This window comes from Thermobia domestica, chromosome 3, assembly GCF_964235325.1.
Source record: "Thermobia domestica chromosome 3, izTheDome1.hap1.1, whole genome shotgun sequence".
NCBI classification, from domain to species: Eukaryota; Metazoa; Arthropoda; class Insecta; order Zygentoma; family Lepismatidae; genus Thermobia; species Thermobia domestica.
The window spans coordinates 262,233,158-262,251,762 of NC_137456.1; the positions used below are offsets into that span (position 1 = coordinate 262,233,158).

An 18,605-nucleotide genomic window follows, 5' to 3' on the forward strand; every position below is an offset into this window, starting at 1 on the left:
CATTACAGGTTATAAAATCTTCATTTGATTCTGGAAAGTAGAGTATAGCCTATGATTGATAAAGTATAACTGGTATATAGAAACAACGTAAGAAATGTTGTTCACAAACTGTAAAGCACAACCCCGCATTAATTTAAAAAAAAAAAAAAAAAAAAAAAAAAATCAGGCAACACAATTGAGTATACTAGTCTACATCATTACATGTTATCCCATTTGGCTTATACTATAAACAATGAGAACTACTCTTGTATTTTTATCGTTCATCACAGTCAAACTTTAAAGCGCTTCACGCTATTTTTTTTTTTGTTTGAGTGTATATAATGTCAAAAATTCTTTCATTTCTAGTTGAATAAACTTAATAGCCTGCGACAAGCACATTTAACACGTATAACTATACTTGTACTCAGTACCGTAAATACAATGGTAATTAGCAAATTATTGGATTCACAAAATCTTACTTTTCTTTATACTATTAGAAGCTGTACTCATAATCAGTTCGAAGTCATGCTTACTAATATGGTTAGGAATTGGTTTTTTTTTTTAAAAAAGAAAAAAAAATTTTATAAAATAAAATATATATACTATTGTGAGTTCATGCAAAACCTGTTGGTAGATATAAGCTAGAAGGAATCCATGGTTGTAAGGTTTCATCCTACAGAGTTTTAATCTAAGAGTTTGTTAATGGAATTGAGTAACATTAATACGTACTATAGTCAGTTATGACACATGAAATCTTACAATCACGCTCTCTTGCGGTTAGTCGTGCATAATCTCCAAATCCCTCAAGAAAGTTTGTGTTTTAGTTTCCTAACACCTTGTGTAAGGCCAGTTCTATATTAACCCTTTAACTCCCAGCAACTTGCCTTGGACAACCGTTTCTGTAACCGAATAAACATGCCAGAAAGATAACTTTCGACATTTTTTTTTTTATCTTTTTTTTTACCGAGGTCGGCGGATAACTGTTACACAGTTGTGCCTCGTAGTCCTAAGCCGGACTCCAAATTATAGGGCGAGACGCCCGCGCGTTTCAAATTGTGTGTGCAGTAAGGGAAAGAGAAATAGGGAGAACGGAGTCAGGTGAGGTCCAGATTGAATTAACAACCTGATGCCTCATTGACACCAAACCACACGCATGGGATAGTGGTATGACCCTAGCTTTGATTTTACTCAGATCACAGAGCTGGGTCCTAGAGGCAATAGTTAGGGAATATCCCGAGAGCAATAAATATATGAAATCTATTATGTAGTTAGAACCAGGTATAAAACAAAAACTGTAAAAAGAAATGTAAAATAGGAATTTCAATCCCGGCGTGATAGAGAAAAATCATAGAAAAACCTGGAAGTCTTAACCACTATTGAGCATGCGCGTGAAGAAGTCTCTCCCATGCTCGATGAGGCTCGTGACGTAGCGTTCGAGCTACGTCAGAAAAGGCAGAAATGCGTGGGACGAAGCGCCTTTATAAACGAGGCTTGTCTGCCGCACCGGTTGATTCTACGGACGGACGGCTAACAGTGAACTTCGCTCTGGTTAGGGACGGTCTTCAGAAAAATCAGGTATGTGCTAATTTTTTCTAAGTTCCCCCTCCACACGGGAAGAGCACTTTGAGATTGTTTAGTGATCAATATGAGTTTTATTTTCAAGTCCCATCAATCTGAGACCACATTCCCTCTTCGAGACTTAACATTTCTTCCTTTCGGGCCAATGCAAGTTGCGATGTACAAAGTTCACACTTTACTATTTTCAACAACTCGCGGTTTAGCAAAAAAAAAAAAAAACCTTCTAGCACCCATTGAGTCTTATGGGGTTGTGCTCCCACTTGAATAATGTAGAAAAACTTCCAAGTTGTAACTCCAAGTAACCGAGTTTGTTAAATTGATCTGTATTCTTATTTTATTTTTTTTTTAATAAAAAGTAAAGTGAAATGGTCTCTTTGATTCAGTCAAGCTATCCCACCTAGTTAGATTCAACTCACAGTCTTCAAGTGTTACCTGGGTTTCGATTTCCTAGTACCAAGCTCTACCACTGTTAGTGCACTTTCTCATCATCTTCGAACCAGTAGGCTAAAGACGTTTTCAAAACCGAGGCTATTAGGGAGTTGGACTCCGAACCAACTTCGTCGTACTGGGTGGAGAGTGAAGAAGTGATCTCAATTACGATTTCACAAAAGAAAGTGTACATAATTGCTACGCCAATCCCAGAACAACAAAAACAACATCATAACAATACCGATCTGCATTTCATTTGACTGCCATTGGCCGTGATTTTTAGGCACACATAGTTACATGAACCAACAAGTAAGTGTGAGGATAGGGGAAGAAATGACCAAAGAGAGTGCAACTGCCAAGGGAGTTTGAAAAGGATGCTGCCTCTCGCCAACACTATTTAACGTCTATCTAGAAGATATAATGAAAAAGAGCCTACACGATGATGATGGTATTTCGGTAGGAGGTAGAATGATTAGATGCATAAGATTTGCAGACGATATGGCGCTTCTTGCAGAATCTGAAAAAAAATCAATAAAATGTTAGAAAAAATGAGAAAGGGCTTTGAAGAATATGGGATGGAAATAAATGTTAGAAAGAGTTTGAGTTGAGTTGATTTTAGTTTAGCGTCCCTTTCAGCAGCGAGGCTATATAAGATGTGGACCTACTGATTAACGTGGAATCCGAACCACATGAGCTCCCGCCGGGAATCGAACCCGGGTCTCCCATGCCAAAGAAATGTTAAAAAGACAAAGCCATGGTGATTGGAACGAAGTGGTCTGTGTCAAATATAAAAGTAGGAGGGGAGAAAATAGAACAAGTATATAGTTTTCGATACCTGGGTAGTATTCTTAGTAATGACATGAAGTACGAACGTGAAACAAAAGCAAGGATAGGAATAGCGAAAGAAGCCTTTAGGAGGAAGAAAAGTCTGTTTTGTGGGACCTTGTATAAAGAGTTGAGAAAAAGACTCATAAAATGCTTCGTTTGGAGTGTTGTACTGTGTGGGGCGGAAACGTGGACATTACGTAAAGGTGACGAAAATTGACTGGAAGCCTTCGAAATGTGGGTGTGGAGAAGAATGGAAAGAATTAGTTGTGTCGAGCGGAAAACGAATGAGAGTGTGTTAGAAATGGTGAGCGACAAAAGAACACTTTTAGATAGTATTAGGAAGAGAAACTGGTTGGGACATTGCCTAAGAAGAGATTGTATCATGAGGGACGTCCTAGAAGGTATGGTGGCGGGAAAGAGAGGGAGGGTGCGAAGGATTAGGACTACAATTAATGGATGATATTAAAACAGAAAGATCATACACGAAGACGAAGAGGTTAGCGGAGGACCGTGGAGCATGGAAGCTTCTCAGCTGCGGAAAGTGACCTGCCAATAAAGGCAGAATACCTATGATGATGATGATGATATTTACATTCAATTTTTATACAATAATTTGAATAGTAGAGTGTTTCAAAAATGATCTTTTTCCAGTAGTTAGCTCCTGTGAAAGCTCACAGGCTGTGTGTCTCGAAAGCAAAGTAGAAGTATAAGTTCTATTGGTTTTATTACAATTGCAAGTATCAAAATCGAAAATTTGCTCAAGTTTTATTATTTCACTTAGAGATACTCATCTCAGGTAAGTAAAAAGAAACAAATGAAAAACGGAAATGAAGACCTTGAAAGTAAAACGTAGACAAATTGACCAGTATTCAGAAGCATATTTTGAAATCACGCTCGACTCTACTCATAGGAACTAAATACGAAGTTCTGGTTAGTTGGAGTTATCAGTTTCTCGCCACGTACTATAAATGAAGCAGAAATCAAATGGCTGTTACTTGTGATACTCGTGGGTGACCGTACTAGCACATGAGCTAGGAATTGTAGTTGCTTTCGGTGAGAGTTCAAACCAGGATTATGGATTTGTTTTTATAAAAAAAATAATAGTCCAAAGAGTGATTTACCTACCTTACGTGTGCAGTTTTGTTATACGATTCCACTGTATAGATAGTAGTAGTGGTACGAGTAGTAGTAGTAGTAGTAGTAGGAATTGGTTACAAGCCCCGATTGGCTCGTTTTGTTCCACCTTGAGTGCCATGTTAAAAATTTAACCTCAACTCTTCTTGAATGTTCTTCTTCAATTCCGACAAAATGAGAATTTTCTTCTATTGCTTCTATAAGACACAATACATGCACCAGAAGGTTTGGACAACCGCAAACTGCAACAAAAAACGTGTTTCAGTTTCAATGACTAGGAACGAGGGTGAAGAAAAATATGCTGTTCAGAAGATGCTGTCTACAATTGCAGTGAGTAGAGTTGGTCGTTGGGTCAGAGTAGATCATGGTGGGTGGTGGATTACAGTGGGTCACATACTGATAACCCACGATTTATTCACCTACTCAGAAAACTGGATTCATCTGACCCACCGACCCAGTGTCTCACTCCAACTATGGTGGATAACGACAAACATCAACATATATATAGGGTGTTTATGAGCCAGACGACAAATTGTAATAGGTGATTTCTCACATCAAAATAAGTAAAAAAGTTCCTGTGGACCTGTGGGAAAATTACGTAGTTTCGGAACTATGGTTGTCCAAATTCGCGAGAAACAAGCAAGTTTTAAGAAGCCCTATTTCGGATTCGAGAAATCGTGTAATAACGATTCTTATCAGCATAACGGAAGTCATACCTATACTTTCCTAAAATGCATATTTCATTAATGTTCAATAGGTGTGATGAATATTTACTTCAGAATGAAATTCCGAGACATGCCATGAACCAATTTTGAGATATTCCCTGATTTTGTGATTGGTCTAAAGTAGGCAAAAGATATGCCTTGACAGCCGTGACACGGAATCCTTTGGCGCGAAGTCGGAAGTGTTAAGAATCGTCAGCAGCACGTTCTCTCATCCGCGTAAAAAAAATGATGCAATCATTTTCTTTCATGCTTATAAGTCAAGAAAACGTGAAAAATATCGTGACGAAAAACATGCATCACACGTTATTCCAAACACAAAAACATGAGGCTGCAGGCTCCTAATACTTCCAACTTTCTTCCGAAGCACTGGATGTCGACTGTTGTCAAGGCTTACCTACTTTTTTATCGATCCTCCTTGAAATTAAGGTATATCTGAAAACTCTATTTAGAGGATATTTGAGAATTATATCTGGCATGGTATACTCTGCACACCCATTGAAAATTGATGCAATATACATTTTTGGATTGTGTATGTGTAACTTCGTTTACGCTGAAAACGACCACCATCAACAATTTCTGGAATTCGAAATAGGGCCTGTTGAAATTTAGTTTTTTCGCGATTTTGAACAGCCCTGGCTTTGAAGCTATGCACTTTTCGCAGATAGCTCCATACGAACACTTTCTCTTATCTCGATGGTAGGAATGACCTCTTAGAATTTGTGAACACAGTTCATTAACTCCCAATATATATATATATATATATATATATATATATATATATATATATATATATATATATATATATATATATATATATATACATTGAGTTCCACGAATAACACTGAGGTCCATATCCTTAAGAAACGAATTCAGATAGAAACATGAAACCTTTTGGAACCTTCAAGGAAGTTAAAAGGCAATATTATGCTGAGAAGGAGAATCCCCCACAAAGGGGCTAAAGGGGGTTACTGGGGGAAACTCAAAAATTTTAAATAGCAACCCCCATCGTGTGGTACCTCGTTTGAAATGTAATCACAAGTAAAGAGCACTTGTGAAAATTGTAAGTCGCTAGCATGTCCGTAGCCAACATGGCGGCCATCCGTAAAGGACGGTCGATGTGCGTTCAACGAAAAACACTAAAGCTCGTCTCCAGAAGAAACGAAGGCAGATAGAAACATGAAACCTATTGGAACCTTCAAGGAACTTAAAAGGCAACATTATGCTGAGAAGGAGAATCCCCCACAAGGGTGCTAAAATGGTTACTGGGGGTAACTCAAAAATTTTGAATAGCAACCCCCATCGTGTGGTACTTCGCTGGAAAAGTAATCGCGTATAAAGATCAGACCGTGTCCACAACAAAACTAACGTAGGTCTACTTCGGAACGAATGCACAATACACATACCACACAACTAACAGTATTGCAAATACAAAACATTCAAATAGAACTGAAAACGATAGAAAAGAGACTACCATACTATTATTGAAAAATCTGAACCGTCCGAGGCTCTAACCCCGGACCGCACGTGTACTGAACCAACACTTTACCATTGCGTTACTGTCGAACTGCTACTCTTACGGACGAGGAGATGTAGTTCATGATGACGAGTTGCCCGTGGTGGCGCTTTGGTGTTGGACACACGTACTTTACCAAAGCTACTCTGTTTACTCGTGCACCACTATCAGATGTGCTTTTCCGACCAACAGTGCGCTACATTACAACCCGGAACAGTAGGTCTGAAGGACGTAGAAGTGTTTTGTGCTGGTGCGTTTGACCATCCTACATTGCATACATAATGTGGTCTCTTGAACAGAGAATTGAAATTGTGTTACTCTTTGGTGCTACGAATCGTTCGTACAGTGCAACAGCACGGTTGTTCAATGAAAAAATGTGCGCAATCCAATTAGTGTTTTTTCTGTACACCATTCATTAATCAAATTCTTTACGACAGGCAGTGTGACCAATGCCTCAAAGCCTCGAAACCCTAGTGTTGCTACGGAAGAAACACAGATACAAGTGTTGGTGGAGCTGAATGTGCATCCTCAACAGTCCATAACAACTGTGGCTCAAACGTGTGGTGTGTCAAGCACAACGACATACAGAATCTTAAAAAAACGTTCCTTCCATCCATACAAACTACATATGGTCCAGGAGTTAAGTGAACATGATCCCGATATGCGTATCGAGTTTTGTGAGCAGATGTGTGAGGCATTGGCACGTGGGACCATTATACTGACAAACGTGTGGTTCAGCGATGAGAGTAAGTTCTACTTGAATGGCAAGGTCAACAGGCATAACTGCCGATATTGGTGTGACACAAACCCTCATGTATTTCGTGAAGGCAACACTCAACACCCAGAGTCGCTGAATGTCTGGGCGGGTATGTTAGGTAATCACATAAACGGGCCCCTCTTCATCGATGGAATATTAACGGGTGAGAAGTACCTGGCGCTGCTGCAAGACTTTATTTCACCGTTGATTGTCGAGGCAATTGAAGAGAATCCGCAAGAATTTGGAGAGATTGCGCCCGATTTTCAGCATGAAAATTGTCCTGCCCATTTTCACCGCCTTGTACGTGACTATTTAGATAGTGAGTTTCCGCGACGATGGATTGGTCGTCGCGGCACCATTGAATGGCCAGCCCGTTCGCCAGACCTTGCTCCACCCGCCTTTTTTCTCTGGGGCTATTTGAAGACTATAGTGTTCCGCACGTAGCCGAACAGCATTGCGGAGTTGCGCCAACGCATAGTTGATGCCTGTCATTCTATACCGGTAATGACTTTTACCCGTGTTCGAGAGGAGTTCGTCCAACGTTTACATTACTGCCAGGAAGTTGGCGGTGCACACTTCGAGCATCTCCTGCATTAATGAGGCATGCTCCAAACCATACTATGTTACTCTACTATGTTACTATGGATACTATGTTACTCTATGCTTACAGGTTTGCAATGTTTCCTCGATCATAGTTTATGGATGGCAGCCATGTTGGCTACGGACATGCAATCAACATGAACTTTCCAGAACGGGTCAATAAACGTGATACCTTTCAAAGGAGGTACCACACGATGGGGGTTGCTATTCAAAATTTTTGAGTTATCCCCAGTAACCCCCTTTAGCCCCTTTGTGGGGGATTCTCCTTCTCAGCATAATGTTGCCTTTTAAGTTCCTTGAAGGTTCCAAAAGGTTTCATGTTTCTATCTGCCTTCGTTTCTTCTGGAGACGAGCTTTAGTGTTATTCGTTGAACGCACTTCGACCGTCCTTACGGATGGCCGCCATGTTGGCTACGGACATGCTAGCGACTTACAATTTTCACAAGTGGTCTTTACTCGTGATTACCTTTCAAACGAGGTACCACACGATGGGGGTTGCCATTTAAAATTTTTGAGTTACCCTCAGTAACCCCCTTTAGCCCCTTTGTGGGGGATTCTCCTTCTCAGCTTAATGTTGCCTTTTAACTTCCTTGAAGGTTCCAGAACGTTTCATGTTTCTATCTGCCTTCGTTTCTTCAGGAGGTGGACCTTAGTGTTATTCGTGGAACGGACTGTATATTTACATCAGTTAATGATTGTGACACCAAACACAATTCGAAGCTTGCTTGCACCCACTGGAAAACGTGAAGTATATTAATATTTATTTGCATATATTGTTATTGTAGACTGTTCCATAATGCCCACTGACTTCGATTTTACAAAATTTGAGAAATAAATTTCACTTTTTATTTTGTGTTCAATTTGAAGGCGTTTTGTTATACTACCATTAAGAAACCCATATACATCATATTACGAATCAATCATTATGGAATAATTTCATGTGTTACACGCAGCAGTGGTACCTATCTTTGAAAGTTTCATTTACAACATTTTTCTTTTTCCTTTTTAATTGATTTTGTGAGCAATGGTGCATTTAGTATAAAGGTACAATAAGATTTTCTCTCTCTCTCTGTCTGTCTTTCTCTCTGTGTATGTGTGTGTTTCTAGTTTCCGGCGTAAACGTGTGGATACTACCAGGTGTGCTTCCGTGTGTACATATGCTAGTGTGTGTGTGTGTGGCGGGGGTATATGAAGTATTAATTGGGATCGCGTAGTGGAACTTATCAATATTAGTACTTATATACATGCGGCCAATACTTCACACGATAACTTTGGAAGAATGCGAACTTTTTAATTCTGCTTTTAGCAATAAATAAGTAGAGTGATTCCTCTCGAGGGAGTTTGTTAATAGAGGTGATTCGCCAACTGAAAGTGGTAGAAATGAGTCGTTTCCGATTTTAACGTTGATCACTATAGAGCGCAAATTGTAATAAATAGTAAGAAGCAGCTTTCGGCAATCGATAAAGGGTATCAAGGATAACTTTCAGCTTCATCCTTAACATCCATGTAAATCCAGAAGAGATAGAAATTAACTATGATTTCTGGCTTCAAATTAACCTACATAGTGAGTAAGAAGAAGCTGTTTTAACAACGAATTTAGCATTGCGGGAATAAATATCGTCTTCCCTTTTAAACTTCTAATCAAATCGGAAGTAGCAAAACTAACTACTTCCCATTTTAGCGTTGATCACAACAGATTTAAACGATACTAAATAGCGAAAATCAATTAAGTGTCTCAACAATATGTTCTATCTCCACTCTAATCTTTCTACTAAAACTTGAAGTGACAGAAATAAATCGTTTCTGGTTATAACATTGAGTGTTATAGAATAAATAGCGAGAAGTCTTTTTATTTAATTCATTAAGTGCTCCAAGAGTATATTCCATGTCGGCAGTAATCCCTCTACTCAAATCGGAAGTGAAATAAGTATACTAGAACTTTAGGTTAACAAACCACTTCAGAAAATATAACATGATCCTCTTTAAGATTTTATTATTATTAGGATCTCGTAGTGGAACTTGTAATATCATACTGTTAGTAGGTACGTACACTCATGGCCAAAATTATTGTCGCATGTCTATAAGTATGTTGTTGTAAGAATATAATTTGATAATGATTTTGCCCGGTATTTCTTATAATGTTAGTATGTGTATAATTGGCAAGGACATATGTGGCAAATTTCATGTCAATAAAGCAGTAAATAAGAAAATTAAAAAGGAAATTAAATTTTCTTGTCCATTTAGCAACATTTTGTTTTACTCATTCTAATTTTCGTATTTATAATTATTTTCATTTGAAATTTACCACAAATATGTATTTTCCGATTATACACATAGTATCAGTATTAAACGTACCCTGCATAATTATCAAATTATATTCTTACAAGAGGACATTTATACCTATGCGACAATCATTTTGGACATGAGTGTACATATATACGTCCGTTAATTCGAACGATAACATTTGAAAAGATGCAAATTTTGTAATTGTTTTTTGCAATAGGTATATAGTGTGATTTTCTCGAGAGAGTTCATTAATAGAGGTGATTCGACAAATAAAATGGTAGAAATGAGTAATTTCAGGTTTTAACGTTGATCAATATAAAACAAAAACGGTAATGGAAAGCGAAAAGCTGTTCTCGGCAATTTATTATACGTTTCAAGGAAATCTCTCATCTTATTCTTAACATTCTAGTAGAACTGAAAATTGTAGAAGTAAGCCATTTCCGGTTTTAGCATTCATTGCTATAGAGCAAAAACGATAATAGATAACGAGATGTTTTCGGCAAACCAATTAAACTTTTCAAGGATAACCTTTATCTTCACATTTAACAAGCTAGTAAAAGTGAAAGTAATAGATTTGAGCCATTTCCGATTTCAACGTTGATCACTACACAGAGAAAACTGTAACAGATAGTAAGAAGCAGCTTCCATGGATCTCTATAACGTTTCAAGGACAAGCTTCATCTTCTACACTCTAGTAAAACCGGAAGTGGTAAAAAATGAACCACTTCCGGTTGTAACGTTGATCACTATAGAGCGAAAACGAAAATAGATAGGAAGAAGCAGTTTTCATCAATCGATAAAGCATTCCAAGAGTAACTTTCATCTTCGTGCTTAACACCCTAGTGAAAAGGAAGTGCAGAAATCACCTATTACTTCCGGTTTCAATTAATTTACATAAACTATAAGACCTAGGGAGAAGCAGTTTTATGGAATCAATTTAACGTTGTGAGAACAGGTAAGTTATTATCTCTCTTAAACACCAAACCGGAAGTAGCAAAACCCAACTACTTCCGGTTTTAGTGTTGATCGCATTAGATTAGAAAAGATAATAGATAAGGAGAAGCGGTTTGCTATAATCTTTTAATGTCCCAAGAATATGTTCTATCTCAACTCTAACCTTTATACTGAAAGCAGAAGTGGCAGATATCAATCACTTCCGGTTATAAATTGAGTGTTATACAGCGGAGAGCTAGAAGGGATTTTATGTATCATAATTCATTAAGTACCCCAAGAGTATATTCCATCTCGACAGTAATCTCACTATTAATACCAGAAGTGAAACAAATGTGATACAAATTCTGGTATCCGTATTAATTCAGAACATATTCAGTTTATTTTTAAATCAAATACTGGCCGAATCTTTTCTAAATTTTGTGAACTACTAGCCCATTTCCTAAGGAATAAGTACTGGTATATTCTGTGGTCAAACTCGGCCAAGAACAGGGTGGGCACGGGTTGCATTTCATAATTTATTTCTCGGTAAATACTTAATTAGCTAGAAGCATTTTCTTTATAACTATTGGCCGAATCGGAACAAAATTCGGTGATGAGCAGCCCTCATCCTAGTTAAAATAGCTACATTTGCTGGCCGAGCTTGGCCAAGTTTTGGGCTTGATTTGCTTGTGGTAATTTATTTCTCGGCAATTTCTTGCCAGATCCAATGGAAAGGATTTACTATTACAGAAAATCGCTCGTCGCTATTATCGATTTTGCTCTATAATGTTCAACGTAACACCGGAAATGTTTTATTTCTACCACTTTCGGTTGGTAACAAAAGGAGATGAAAGGTATTCTTGGAATGCTTAATCAATTGCCGAAAACCGTTTTTGTTTTATAGTGGTCGACGTTAGAACTTGAAAATGGTTGATTTCTACCATTTCCGGTTTATGGATCACTTCAATTAACTAGCTTTTCCTAAATAATTACTCTACCCATAGTTTGCAAAAAAAAAATAAATAAATAAATAAATAAATAAATAAATAAAATAAAATAAATAAATAATTAAGAATTTGCTTTTCTTCAAGAGCTATCGTGCGCAGTAACTTAGTCGCAGCAGCTATCGTGGTCTATTATTATTATTATTATTATTATTATTATTATTATTATTATTATTATTATTATTATTATTATTATTATTATTATTATTATTATTATTGTGTCCAGGTTCTATTATTCTTTTAACTGTTAGAGGAATGGTTCAATTTTTCTACAGTCTTATTTTTCTATAATGGTACTTCGGTATTATGCTTAATGTTTAGTTAACTAAAGAAGAAGCGAATCTAGTTGTGTGGAGGCGCCATTTCATGTTAGCCTTCGGTGAACATTTAGTACTGTTCAGCAGAAGTACAATGTTCTTATAGATTATTCATTGTATTGTTATAAAGTAGGAAATGGTACAAGACGTTGTATTTTCTAAATTAAAGTTTTGGGATCTTCCAGGGCAATGGTTTCAACTTTATATAATCGCCCACATTTTTAAACCCTACATACTTCACGTCCACATCATTCGCGGTTGTCTTTGACCGGTTTGCAGTTTTAGTTGCAGCATTGTATTCTCAAATCATCAGTAATAGTAACAAAAATTGAAATATCGCTCTGCAATATGAAAAAAAATGTTCCGATGATTTTGGTTTGAGTGGCGTTTTCTTATAATTTTAGGCCGCTGATTACGAATATAACATCAATTTCCCCCCATCACGTCACGTTTCCCTGGGAATGGGGGGGGGTATGTTTATATCAAGACGCACAAAATACATTATAATACAGAATAGATAATATATATTTTTCATGTACATACAGTGGTTTCAGAATGACAACAGTAACTAAACACACACAGATCCAAACAAATTTCAAAATTTACTGAAATATGTACACTTTATCATACAAAAGCCTACTAATTCGAAACAATTTCCTTCGTTTGGTCAATTTTCGAGGAGTTACAACGCCTGTGTTCTCCCTTTTCAGCAGCAAACGATTCTTGCCTATCATATTAATGGTCCAATCACCTTCATACATTTTTCAATATCCTGTAAGTCCTGGTAAAAGCGTTCCCCGTGTTCTTCACTATAAACATATTATGTGGGAAATTTTCGAAATGTGCATATAAAATTGTAGTTAGACACTCATATTACACCTAAGATTTCTAAGATATCGCAGCAACTTCTCTACAATAAGTTACTAATCACAGAGTCTTGTATTACCCACGAAGTTCTTCACAAATCCTGAAGCTTTGTCATGTTTTATTCTCCATTTGAGTCATGGAATTCTGAAAACGTGGATCTTTGATAAGTTTTCTTATCTGTGGACCAAGAAATATACAGCTCTGAGTTTTTCGAAGCTCATAGTACTAAATACCTTGCATATGTACTGCGAACACTTAAGACCTTATTTAGAGCACGAACTGTGTAACGATGCCTAACTTTATATGTAGGGGAGCGAGTAAAATTTTTGAACGTTCAATTCTTCACTCCAGGTGACAGAGCATTTCGGGATGACCATTCTTTCCTAACCTAATATTTACCCTTTGCATGACTGTCGCTTTCCCAGAGATAACAAGGATGTTTAGTGTATCCTGATTGACGTCCCAGCAGGAGGACTATAACTTTAAAATTGCCGCACGAAAGCCATTGGTGTTGTTTGTAATTCACTGAATGTAGCAAACACGTAACATTTTCATATGTCTCTTTCATATGAGTAGAATATGCAACAGGAATAGACCCAACGATATTGCCGTTGTTAAATAGGAAACCTTTCAACTTGATTTCGATGAATCGATAAAATGTCTCCGATGAGAAGCATTGTAAGTCACACCAACCCATTTTATAAATCCCACAGCAGTAAACTATTGATCCATGTTCAACAAAAAAGAAATAGTTTCATGTTTTCTTTGCCTATACCATAAGAAAATTGTCCGGGATGAAAGTCAAGACATCGTAGGACTTACAAATAGCAAAATTAATGTCAATCTTCTAGCAATTACTAGAATATATCCATGTTTTCTACTAGTTTTTCCCATCGACATAAGTAGTTTTTCCACTAAACCTTGATTTCTGAGTATGTTGCATTCTCAAAAAACTGACGTGATAGAAATAAAGTGATTACATATTTGAAATCAGTGTAAAAGTCCATTTCAGAAAATGTCATTCATTTGAAAACATCAGAAAGCATGCAGAGCAGTGAAATAATAACAATAATATTAATAATCTATACAGTATATAAGACAGTATAAGTTAGTTACTCATTATCGACCAAGCCATAATACTATAATTAGTACGAATACACTTTTTGAAGAAAGCAAGGGATAAGGAAGGATTTTTGGAAATATATATCATTAGGGGCGTAAATAGCTTTTTTAAAGGATAGTGTATCTTGCTAATCCCTGAAGTAAGGAAGATGAAACTAGGCATATAAATTAACCATAAAAAATAACTGAACATGTTTCTCACAGTTTCTGAAAATTCCGCACCTAAACAAGGAAGGAGTAATTCGTATAACAATAATTTTTCAAGTGTATTTTATTTCATTTATTTTTAGAAAATGATAAATATAAAACTTCTTTATATTGGACACGTGCAATTTCAAATTTAAACTCAATTAAAAACAAACCATTACATGTACAGCTTTTCCGAAAATTCTGTCCTAAGGGCAGGATGGAGTATAGTGTCTACCTATTAAAATTTCTGCATGCGCTTAGTTCGAGGTGTGAAATTTGGCTTTGACTTCTTAACTAAAAGCAAATGAACGTATGTTTCCGGAAACCCACCTCTTTTAAAGATGGAGAAGAGAGAGGATTTCAATAATATTAAAATGTACCACTATTTATTCAGGAAAGGTCATGAAATGTGAAATTCGCTTAAATTCGAAATGTGAAACTTGGTATATAAACTTTGAACTAAAAAGAATGGAATACGTATTTCAGAGTTTTCGAAATTCTCCTTTTAAGCAGAAGAAAGGAGGAATTAATTTAATTATTTCTCAACATTTAAATCGGCGTTCGCTGTCTCATCATCATAGAATGTTCGAGGAGAATTACTGAACATATTTAGAACTATTCTAGAGCATGGTATCATCATATCACTTTCACTGAAATGCGTATCCTAAGGGGAGGAGTCAACGTCTAAAATATTTGCTAAAAGTACAGTATCTAACATGTCTCTTATGCATGAACATGAAATTATATATAAAACCAAACAGACACGCAACCCAGCGTTCTAGGAAATTCCACTCCATCTCATCTCATGAAAAATTATTGAGAATTTTAGAACATAGTTAGCACTTGGCTGAAGTCATTTTTAACCATGTCAGTTTCATTAAAATTTGTATCCTAAAAGGGTGGAGGAGTTAATATATACGGCAAAAATTAAATATCTTCCATGCCAAGGAGATGAAACTAGGTATATAAACTTTTTACTTAACGAAGTCACCGCGTGGAAATGCCCCAGCGTTTTCGAAAATTCTGCTTCCAAAAGAGATTACAGGGTGGAAAAGTGTTTGAAACGTCTGAAATGAATTTTTAAACTTATTAAGCACATGGGACATTTCTATTTTATCAACTCACTTTGAAAAAAAAGAATCGTAAAAGCAGAAGAGAATATAGATTTCTTGCAAAGAATAAATACTGCATTGTATGAGACACATTTTTGAACATAGTCGAGCTAGGGGTTTTATTTCACTTTTGTTCAAATAAGTTACGTAACGGGGAAAGGGTGATCAAATATAACTTTCAAATATTTCCCATACACCTATTCTACCCGTACGAAGAACGGGCTTGCATATAATAATAGTAAATAATAATAGCCATATTCTCAGGAATTTATATTTATTTCCAGCAAGACTCCAGCATAGCATTGTAGTGCAGTGGAATATTATATTTGACCAGTTATGTCCTTAATGAAACCACAGTTTTTACACAATAGTTATTTCGTGTTTAAATAATATTTAATTTACTGTTTGTTACAACATTCATAATATTTGTAATTTTAAATGTAGTTCTGTCAGAGACTCGCACCCCTAGATTAGGAACCACTGCTCTAGGGACTATCTAGAATCTTTGAATTTACACCTACGTAGGATTTGTGACGTGTTGTACCACTAAGAAAAAATTTTGCAAATTCACGAAAAGAGAAGGAATTGGTGTGAGAGTCATTTTAATAAGATACCCTTATCTCCGAAACGTATAGGACTGGGATCTTAAAATTTGGTATTTGGATTTCCAATTTAAAATAATTTAACACGTGTTTCAGCATTTCTTTGATCTTTTAGTAATCAAGGGGAAGGAAAAGATGAGGATAGGAATTATTACTCATATAATAGCATATCGGTATCTCAGAATCTCTGAAAGTTACAAACATGAATTTTGGCCTTAGGACTTCTTATTTAAAACAAAATCTCTTAAAGACAGTAAACAGGACCACCCAATATTTTTCAACTAAAATTGAAATCTGAAGTTGTAGTAGATATCTACCACTTAGTTTTACAGACTAGTGATTAGAGTGGAGATGAAATATATTCTAGGGACGCTTAATCGAATACAAAAACCGTGCCTATTTATCGCCGTTTGTCATATACAGTCTTGTTCAAGGAAACGTTACCACTCACCTCTCTTTGAAAAGGCCTGTAGTCTTACCTACAGTTAAAATTAAATCAAATAAATGTGAATTTTGTTTGGTCGATTAAGAAGTTTATTTAGAGCCACAGCATTAAAATTTCCTTTTGCGGTTGCAAGAATATCATCTTTCATAGCAGGGTGAGTGGCCAATATTTCTCGAACAAGACTGTACAACGATGAACGTTAAAACCGGAAGTGGTTGATTTCTAATAATTACGTTTGATTACAATGTAAAAGAAGAGATGGTACCTATTTTAAGAACGCTAACTCCTTTTTTTTTTAAAAAAAAAAAACTCTTCTCGCTGTCTCTTATAGGTCATGTTGTATGTATATTACATGTAAACTGGAAGTCATACTGGATTACCAGGGTGTCTATCGGTCACGAAAGGGATTTCAAAAAGTCGCGAAATCAGAAGACGGTCATGAAAGTCAAGAAATTTTGCTTTTGTATCACGATTCATTTTATCTGTACAAATATAAGTACATACCGTACTGGAAACTGTTGTTCTATAAAATGTCAAAATTCACCACCAAAAACGTCTATGGTTTTAGACGCTACCAAATCACAAGTAAAGCACGCTTCTATCTCTTGCATGAAAATTGGCCCAAGTCGCACTCAAATTCGCTTTTGAGAATGTTACTAAATTTATTGGTTTGTTAAAGAAAGGGTCATGGAATTTCATTTTGGAATTTTAGTAGACACCCTGTCATTTCTGATTTTATTAGAGTGTTACGGATACACAAAATGTATTCTTGAGATGCTCAGTCGATTGTCGAAAACAGCTTCTCGCTATCTATTACAGCTTTTCCTTCACAGTAATGGAAAGTAAACAAAAAATTGTTGATTTCTACCGGTTCTAGTTTTATCAAAGTGTTAAGGATAGAAATGAAGGGTGTTCTTGGAATCTTTTAGTAGATTTCTCAAAACTGCTTCTCGCTATATATTACCGTTTATCCCCATTCAATGTTAAAGTGGGAACTTGTTTATTTCTGCCACTTTCTATTTCAATACAGTATTAAGGATGGAGTTGAAAGGTATTCTTGGGATGCTAAATCGACTGCCGGAAACCGTTTCTTGCTATCTATTACACTTTTTGGTTTACAGGATCAATGTTAAAAGCAAAAATGGTTGATTTCTATCACTCCTGGTTTCTGATCCACAACCTCCTGGTTTATGATCCTCTACTAACGAACTCTTTCGAGATAATTACTCTATCTACCAATTACAAAAAAAAAAAAAAAAAAAAAAAACAGAAGTCAAATTCAGTTTCGTTCAAGAGTTTCGTGCAGAGTAACGGACGGGATGGACCAAAGTACTAACTGTAGAATATTATTATAAATCTTACTCTGTAATCCCAATAATTAGATACATATTTCAGCGTTTTTGATTGTGATCTAAAAGGGAAGAAAAGGGTTTGAAAGAGAATAGAGGTGGATATTACAATTATTATTATACTAAGATGTTTATATCTCGGGATCCCGTAAAGTTGAAGACATGAAACGTGGTATTTGAACTGAAATTAGTATGCTTCCAGATATATAAAGTGCAAGGTAATAGGCCGAACAAACACGGTGGCCTGGGAACAAAGCCCCGAGGTATTTCAACTGAAATTCACTATAGTTGCAGGTATTTGATGTGCGAGGCCGTAAGCCGAGCAAACACTGATGATTGCAGGTTTGGGATGCAAAGCGTTAGATCGAACAAATTTTCTGGTCTGAGGGCAAAGCCTTCAGCGAAATGAAGGCTTCTATTGAATAAATTGATGAAGACACTAAGGAGGCTCACACAATATTTTCTTAATTAATAATGAAATAGAAAATGATAGTAGATTTGTACCACTTCTGGTGTTGGTAGACGGATTGGATTGGTGACACAATTATATTCTTGCAATGCTTAATTGATTGTAGAAAACTGCGTCTTGCTATCTACCTCCGTATAGAAGTTGATATCTATCAGTTCCAGTTTTAGTAGAGGGTAAAGAATGAATATGAAGTGTATTCTTAGTTTATTGTAGAAAACCGGGTTACGGTTTCTTTCCTGCAGTGATAAACGTTAAAACTGGAAAGGGTTCATGTCTACCACTTCCAGTTTTAGTATAGGGTTAAGGATGGAGATGAGAACGGACGGTTAATCGATAATGGAAAACAGCGTTTTGTTATATATTACAA

At 36.3% G+C, this 18,605-nt stretch overlaps 1 protein-coding gene across 2 annotated transcripts in view; it reads right to left on the bottom strand.

The window, feature by feature from the left end:
• Window positions 1–18,605, bottom strand: part of LOC145681630 (uncharacterized) — a 123,405-nt gene that overhangs the window by 76,083 nt on the left and 28,717 nt on the right. Inside the window, exon 2 of one of the 2 annotated variants that reach the window (XM_081753244.1) lies at window positions 3,940–4,190. The exons of the other annotated variant lie outside the window; for it this stretch is intronic. The gene's annotated coding sequence lies outside the window, so the exon portion shown is untranslated. The remainder of the gene's footprint in view (window positions 1–3,939; window positions 4,191–18,605) is intronic. 2 annotated transcript variants of the gene reach the window in all.